Here is an 8,947-nt window from a genome sequence, read left to right as displayed (position 1 = left end):
TTCAGAAGGAAATATCAGTACACTTAAAGACAGAACAATAGAAACCATGGTAGCCAGCTTCCAAGATGGTATCAATGATCTTCAATTCCTAGTACTTGTGTCATTGTGTAATACCCACCCATTGTGTCATACCTGGATTTGATATGTCTGTGTGATCTTCAGACTGGAGCAAAAGTGAAGTTACGCCCTAAAGCTGTCATAAAAGACATTTCCTCTTTCATCTTGCTCAGTTGAATCACTTGCTATGAGGGAAGTCAGCTATCAGTTCATAAAAACACTCAAATGACAGCAACTATGGAGCAGTCCAAATGGCAAAGGACAGAGACCTCCTGCCAACAATCAGAACCAACTTATCAACAATGTAAGTGAGCCATCTTGGAAGTAGATCTTCAGCCCTTATTAAGTCTTCAAATAACTGCAATCTTAAGACAATATCTTGACTGCAACTTGATGAGGGACACTACAAGCCAGAACCATTAGCTAAGTCACACCCAAATTCATGATCCACAGAAATCATTTGATGTATATTTATCATTGGTTTAACCTATTAAGTTTTAGAATAATTTGTTGAGCAGCAGCAAATACCTAATTCAGAGACTACTTAAAATGAATAGCACAGGGAAAAAAGTTTTTTAAAAAGCCTTAGTGGAATAATATCAAGCAGAATAAAATATATGTAATTGGAGTCCAGAATAAAAGGTGAGAATTAAAGTGGGGACAAAAAAAAATTTGAAAAAATGTGGCTAAAATATTTCCAGATTTGATGACTATAAAGCCACAAATCCTAGAAGTTCAATAAAACCCAAGTAAAATAAACATTTGAAAAACTATTCTGCTTTTCTCCTCCATGATGGAAGATTAGATGCTTTTCTAGCATCCTTCACCTACTTGGAAGAAGCAAAACAGTGTTTCGAGATTCACACTGTGATCTTTTATTCAAGAAGGAACCTGAGAATTAAACAGAAAAGCAAAGGACACTTCAGATCTCAGGAAAGAAAAGGTAGGCAGGCAGGCAGTCTGCACAGCAGCATCTGGCTGAGAAATGTGAGTGAAACCCCAGTACATGAGAAGCCAAGACGGTGTCTTTCTATGAGTTAGTCCGTTCTCTCATTGCTGTAAAAAAGATGTGGGACTGGGTGATTTATAAAGAAAAGAGGTTTAATTGGTTCATGGTTCTGCAGGCTATACAGGAAGTATAGCAGGGTCTGCTTCAGGGGAGGCCTCAGGAAGCTTCCAATCATGGCAGAAATCAAAAGGTGAACAAAGTGTCTCACATGGCAGGAGCAGGAGCAAGACAGAGTAAGAGGGGAGATGCTGCACACTTTTAAACAACTAGATCTTATGAGAACTCACTCACTATCACAAGAACAGTGCTGAAAGGATAATGCTAAACCACTCATGAGAAATACACTCCCATGATCCAACCACATCCCCCCAGGCCCCACCTCCAACACTGGGGACTAGAATTCGACATGAGACTTGGTGGGGGACACGGACCCAAAGCATATCAGTCTACATTCTACCTTTCCACTGGGGAACTGTACCAAAAGCACCTTGTCCCTCCCAAGCCCTGGAGCTAACTGGGGGAAAGGCTTGGATACTGTGAGAAGAAAAGACACTGAGAAATGTCCTAGGCATTTTCTCAAATCTTGGACCCAGTTGGAGGATAGTATTCTCAATTCTGGCTCATCTCAAACTTGGTGGGATAGGGCTACTTAGCAGCAGTGCCTGCCGTGGGCATTAGAGAGTCTTGGGCTGGAGATTGGAGTCCTGGGTCTGGAGTGAGGGAGGAGCTCCCATAGTCAGAACTGAGGAGCAAGTTTGGAGTGTGCTGCAATTATGGGCACTGGAACTGGGCTCTGCCTCTTCATGGGATCAGAGACGGAGGAAATTTTCTGGAGAGCTGTGGTTTTGCACAGGTGGTGAAATTTGCAGACATGAACAGCTTTGCAATCTAAAGGCAATCTGCACGCAACTTTACTGAGTGCCCAACCTTGCTCTCTTGGTCAAAATGAGGGATTGAGCACAGCTGGATCTGAGGAGTGAGAGATAAGTGAGTACCACACCCACTCACCTAGTCTAGGAGCTAGTGCCACCCCTCCCTTCCCATGCAAGGAACTTCGTGCTGTGGCTGTTTTTCACTCCTTACCTGGGAACATCCCCAGCCATTTGGCAACTGTCCCCTGGGCTCATCAGAGCAGATACTTGCGCCCACAATTAGGAAGCCTGAGCGCAGGCTGGGCTAGTCCATCTCCAACAGCTTCACCCCCACAACTCCCACTGAGGCTGAGCCTAGAACCCCAACCACTGAGCATCCCACAGCCCAGTCCAATGCCTGGGACACTGGAAAACTTCTCCTGGTAAACAAAGATCAAGATAAACCCAATTGCTGCCACCATAGCCATCTCTTACCTGCAAGTGCCACCTACTGGCCTGGGGGTCAAGCAGCACAACCAAATACAAAATCTGCTGACACAACTGCACAGCAATTGAAAATGAGAGAAGCTTCTTTGGCCCCCACACCTCCAGTTTCTCAGGAGACCATAAGCCTGTGGTCTCAACTGGTACACAACTACTACAGCTGGCATTTGAGAAACCTACCACACTAAGTTTATCTGTAACCAGTCTTTGCCACTGAACACACTCAGAAGCAAAGCAAAATGGCCCTACTCAACATACCTTATAGTCACATCTTCAAGGAAAAATTAAAAAGTTCCATCCGTGGCTGGGGAATTCTTGTGGAGGTCAGAGTGGAAGCAGGTGTGGGAAGCTCCAGCACAAGGAAACATGACTGCCAAAGTGTTTGAGGTCATTAGCAAGTTTGGCCCACCGTTAGATGTTGCAGGAGGTGTGGCGAACTCTGCCTTATATAATGTGGATGCTTGGTGCAGAGTTACTGTCTTTGACCAATTCCATGGAGTACAGAACATTGTGGTAGGGAAAGGAATTCACTTTTTTATCCCATGAGTGTAGAAACCAATTACCTTTGACTGCCATCTCAACAATGTAATGTGCCAGTCATCACAGGTAGCAAAGATTTACAGAATGTCAACATCACACTCCACATCTTCTTCTGGCCTTTTGCTAGCTAGCTTCCTCACATCTATACCAGCACTGGAAAGGACTATGATGAGCATGTGCTGCCATCCATCACTATAGAAATCCTCAAGTCAGTGGTGGCTCACTTTGATGCTGGAGAACTAATCACACAGAGACAGCTGGTCTCCAGGCAGGTGAGCAATGACCTTAAGGAGTGAGCAGCCACCTTTGGGCTCATCCTGGGCAACATGTCGTTGGCATATCAGAGCTTCTGGAAGGAGTTCACAGAAGTGGTGAAAGCCAAACAGGTGACTCAACAGAAAGCAGAGAGGGCCAGATTTTTGGTGGAAAAAGGCTGAGCAGCAGAAAAAGGCAGCCATCATCTCTGCTGAGGGCAACTCCAAAGCAGCCAAGCTGATTGCCAACTCACTGACCACCACAGGGGATGGTTTGATTGAGCTGCACAAGCTGTAAGCCACAGAGGACATCGTGTACCAGCTCTCATGCTCTTGGAACATCACCTACCTGCCAGCAGGCAGCCTGTGCTCCTCTAGCTGCCCCAGTGAGAGCCCACCCTGCCTGCACCTCCATGGGCCAACTGAGTCACAGCCCTGATGATTCTTAACACCACCTTCCTTCTGCCCTGACCCCAGAAATCACAGTGAAATTTCAAGATTGGCTTAAAATGAAGGAAATAAAAGTAAAATCACTTCGGATCTTAAAAAAAAAAAAAAAAAAAGTCCTGTCCAAATAAAAGTAAATGCAAAAATAAGAAATAAGAAATGATTGTTTCTTCAGATGAGAAGAAACAGCATAACAATATTAAAAGTATGAAAAAGTAGGGTGTTATCACACATCCCCCAAAAAATCACACTAACTCTCTAGTAATGGATTCTAACCAAAATGAAAATGAAATATTTGAAATGTCAGATAAAGAATCAAAATATTGATTTTAAAGAAGCTCAGTAAGATTCAGAAGACATCTGAAAACGAATACAAAAAAAAATCAGTTCAGGATATGAATGAGAAATTTACCAAGGAGATAAATATCTTAAAAATAGAACTTCCGGAATTGAAAAATATTGAAGGAATAACAAAATACAATTGAAACTTCCAACAGTAGACTAGAATACACAGAAGAGACAACATCAAAACTTGAAGACAGATTTTTTTAATTAACCCTGTAAAGCAAAAATAAAGAAGCAAGAATAAAAAAGAATAAACAAAGTCTTCAAGAAGTATGGGACTAGGTAAAGTCTCCAAGAAGTATGGGACTACGTAAAGTCTCCAAACATACAAATCATTGGTATTTCAGTGGAATACCAATATATAGATTCATGGTATACAATGGAGTCCATGGGAATACCAATGATTTGTATGGGAGAATAAAAAGCAAAAAGTTTTAATAACTGATTAAGGGAAATAATTCATGAAAAGTTCCCTAGTCTTGCAAGAGAATTAGACTTTTAGATACAGGAGGCCCAGTAAACACCAGGAAGATACACTGCAAGAAGGACTTCATCATGACATGTTGTCATCAGACAGTTTAAAGTAAACATGAAGAAAAAAAATCCTAAAATCAGCAAGAGAAAAGCATCCAGTCACCTATAAAGAAAACCTTGTCAGACTAACAGTGGAAATTTCAGCAGAAACTTTACAAGCCAGAAGAGATTTCATCTTCAAAGTGCTTTTAAAAACCTACAAATCATGAATTCTGTGTCCTGCCAGAATAAGTTCCACAAATGAAGAGGAAATAAATTCTTTCCAAGACAAGCAAATGCTGAGGGAATTTGTCAGTATTTGGCCAACCCTATAGGAAATGTCCAAAGGAGGTATAAACATGGAAAACAAAAGATTGTTATTCGCCATCATAAAAATTCTTGAAGTATAAAACTCACAGGTCTTATAAAACAATCACATAAAGGAGAAAGAGAAATAAATAAGTGGCAACATGACAGAACTCCACCAAACCACAGATGGGGGTGGTGGGGGAAAGAAACAAAGAATCTACAAAGCAACTAGATAACAATTAATATTATGACAATAATGAAAAATCACATATCAATGTTAACATTAAATATAAATGGATTAAACGAATTACTTAAAAGATATAGATTAACAGAAGGAATAAAAAAACATGAACCAACTATATGCTACTTACAAGAAACCCACCTTCTGGAAAAGACACTTATAGATTGATGGTAAAGGGGTGGAAAAAGATATTCCATGCAAACGGAAACCAAAAGCAAGAAGGAGCAGATATACTTACGTCAGACAAAACAGACATTAAGCCAACAACAGTTAAAAAAAAAAAAAGACAAAAGTCATAATATGATAAAGGGATCAATTCAACAAGAGAATATAATGATCACAATACATGTGCATCCAACATTAGAGCCCTAAGATTCATAAAACAAATAATGCTAGACCTAAATAAAGCCACAGACTGCAATACAATAATACCAGGGGATGTCACTACCCCACTCATAGCACTAGACAGATCACTGAGACACAAAACCAACGAAGAAAAACTGGGCTTAAATTGGACTTTGGACTAAATGAACCTGAAAGACATTTATAGAACATTCTACCCCAAAACGGCAGAATAGACATTCTTCTCATCAGTTCAGGGAACATTCTCCAAGACAGGTAATATATAAAGCCACAAAACAGGTTTTAATAAATTTTTAAAAAGTGAAATTATACCAAGTATCTTCTCAGACAACAGTGTAATAAAACTAGAAATCAATGCCAAGAATAGCTCTCAAAAAGATACAAATACATGGAAATTAAACATACTCCTGAATGATCTTTGGGTCAATGACAAAATTAAGATAGAAATTTAAAATTTTTTGAAACAAATGAAAATGGAAACATAACGTATCAAAACTTCTAAGATACAGAAAAGCAGCACTAAAAGGGAATTTTATAGTGTTAAATGTCTACATCAAAAAAAAAAAAAAAAAAAAAAAAGATAACAAGGTAACCACCTAACATTGCACCTCAAGTAACTAGGAAAAAAAAGAACAAACCAAACTCGAAGCTAGCAGAAGAAAAGAAATAACAAAAATCAGAGCAGCACTAAATAAAATTAAGAACAAAAGAATACTGAGGATTAATGAAACAAAAAGTTAGTTCTTTAAAAGATAAAGTTGATAAACCATTAGCTAGACTAACCAAGAAAGACAGAGAAGATCCAAGTAAACATAATCAGAAATTTAAAAGAAGGTGCCAAAACTGATACCACATAAATACAAAAGATAATCAGAGATTACTAGGAGCAACTATATGCTCACAAACTAGAAAACCTAGAGGAAATTGATAAATTCCTGGAAACATACTACCAACCAAGGTTGATTCAGGAAGAAATAGAAATACTGAACAGACCAATAACAAGTAGTGAGACTGAATCAGTAATTTTTAAATCTCCCAAGAAAATAAAAGCCAGTGACCACAGAGATTCACAACAAAATTCTGTAAAACATACAAAGAAGAACTGGTACCAATCCTCCAGATACTCTTTCAAAAAATTGAGGTGAAGGGAATCTTTCCTAACTCATTATATGAATCTGGTATCATCCTAAATACCAAAGCCAGACAAAGATACAACAAAAAAAGAAAACTACAGACCAATATCACCAATGAACATAAATGCAAAAATCCTCAACAAAATACAAGCAAACCACATCCAAAAGTACATCAAAAAGATACTACACTATGATCAGGTGAGATTTATCCCAGAAATGCAAGAATGGTTCAACATATGCAAATCAATAAATGTGACTCACTACATAGACAGAATTAAAAACAAAAACGATATGATCCTTTCAATGGATGCAAAAAAAGCATTTGATAAAATTCAGCATCTCTTAATGATAAAAACCCTCAACAAACTAGGCATTAAAGGAACATACCTTAAAATAATAAAAGCAATATATGACAAACCCACAGCCAATATCATACTGTACAGGTTAAAGTTGAAATCATTTCCTAAGAACTAGAACAAGGAAGGAAAGCCCACTTTCACCACTCCTATTCAACATAGTACTGGAAGTCTTAGAGCAATCAGGCAACAGAAAGAAATAAAAGGCATCCAAATTGGAAAGAAGGAATTCAAATTATCTCTGTTGATGATGTGATCTTACAGCTAGAAAACCCCAGGGACTCCTCCAACAGACTCCCAAATTTGATAAATGAGTTCAGTAAAGTTTCAGGATAAAAAAAATCAATGTACAAAAATCAGTAGCATTTCTGTATAACAATAACGATCAAGCTAAGAATCAAATCAAGAAATCAATTCCATTAACAATAGCAACAACAAAAAAATACCTAGGAATATATTTAACCAGGAAAGTAAAAGCTCTCTGCAAGGAAAACTACAAAACACTGGTAAAGGAAATTATAGATAACACAAACAAATGGAAAAACATCCCATGCTCATGGGTTAAAAGAATCAATATCATTAAAATGACCATACTACCCAAAGCAATCTACAGATTTAATGCAATTGCTATCAAAATATGAATGCAATTTTTAATAGAAAAATACAATCCTAAAATTTATATGGAATCAAAAAAGAACCCATAGCCAAAACATTTCTAAGCAAAAAGAACAAAGCTGGAGGTATCAGATTACCTGACTTTACACTACAAGGCTATAATAACCAAAACAGCATCCTACCGGTATAAAAATAGATGCATAGATAAATGGAACAGAATAGAGAACCCAAAAATACAGCCACATAGTTACAGCCGACTGATCTTTGACAAAGTTGACAAAAACATACATTGAGTAAAGGACACTCTTTTCAATAAATGTTGCCGGGGAAATCGGATTGCCATATGCAAAAGCATAAAACTGGAGCCCCTCCCCTTTCAGCTTATACAAAAATCAACCCAAGATGGGGTTTAAAAATTTAAATGTAAGACCTGAAACTATTAAAATATTAGAAGAAAACATGGGAAAAACTCTTCTGGACATTGACCTAGGCAAAGTATTCACAACAATTACGGCCTCAAAAGCAAATGCAAGAAAAACAAAAATAGACAAATGGGGCTTAACTAAAAAGCTTATGCACAATAAAAGAAATAATCAACAGAATAAACAGACAACCTGCAGAATGGAAGAAAATATTTGCAAACTATTCATCTGACGTGGGACTAATATCCAGAATCTAAAAGGAATTCAAACAACTGAACAACAAAAAAGAAATAGCCCCATTAAAAAGTGGGCAAAGCAGTTAGAACAGCGATCATTTAAAAAGTCAGGAAACAACAGATGCCAGAGAGGATGTGGAAAAATAGGAATGCTTTTATACTGTTGATGGCAGTGTAAATTAGTTCAACCATTGTAGGAGACAGTGTGGCGATTCCTCAAGGATCTAGAACCAGAAATACCATTTGACCCAGCAATCCCATTACTAGGTACATATCCAAAGGATTATAAATCATTCTACTATAAAGACACATGCACACATATGTTTATTACAGCATTGTTCACAATAGCAAAGATTTGGAACCAACCCAAATGCCTATCAATGATAGACTGGATAAAGAAAATGTGGCACATATACACCATGTAATACTATGCAGTCATAAAAAAGGATGAGTACATGTTTTTTACGGGGACTTAGATGAAGCCAGAAACCATCATTCTTAGCAAACTAACACAATAACAGAAAACCAAACATGGCATGTTCTCACTCATAAGTGGGAGTTGAACAATGGGAACACATGGACACAGCAAGGGGAACATCACACACCAGATTCTGTTGGGGGGTGGGGGGCTAGGGGAGGGATAGCATTAGAAGAAAACTAGCCGGGCGAGGTGGCGGGAGCCTGTAGTCCCAGCTACTCGGGAGGCTGAGGCAGGAGAATGGCGTAAACCCGGGAGGCGGAGCTTGCAGTGA

The 8,947-nt window shown here is 38.4% G+C and overlaps 1 pseudogene; it reads left to right on the top strand.

Moving 5' to 3' along the window:
- Positions 1-2,963: 2,963 nt before the first annotated feature.
- On the top strand, positions 2,964-3,513 carry LOC108528032 (prohibitin pseudogene; annotated as a pseudogene).
- The last annotated feature ends 5,434 nt before the right edge of the window (positions 3,514-8,947 follow it).

This window comes from Rhinopithecus bieti, unplaced genomic scaffold (assembly GCF_001698545.2).
Source record: "Rhinopithecus bieti isolate Rb0 unplaced genomic scaffold, ASM169854v2 scaffold_3040, whole genome shotgun sequence".
In the NCBI taxonomy this organism is placed as follows: Eukaryota; Metazoa; Chordata; class Mammalia; order Primates; family Cercopithecidae; genus Rhinopithecus; species Rhinopithecus bieti.
This window is presented reverse-complemented; position numbering and strand designations above follow the sequence as displayed.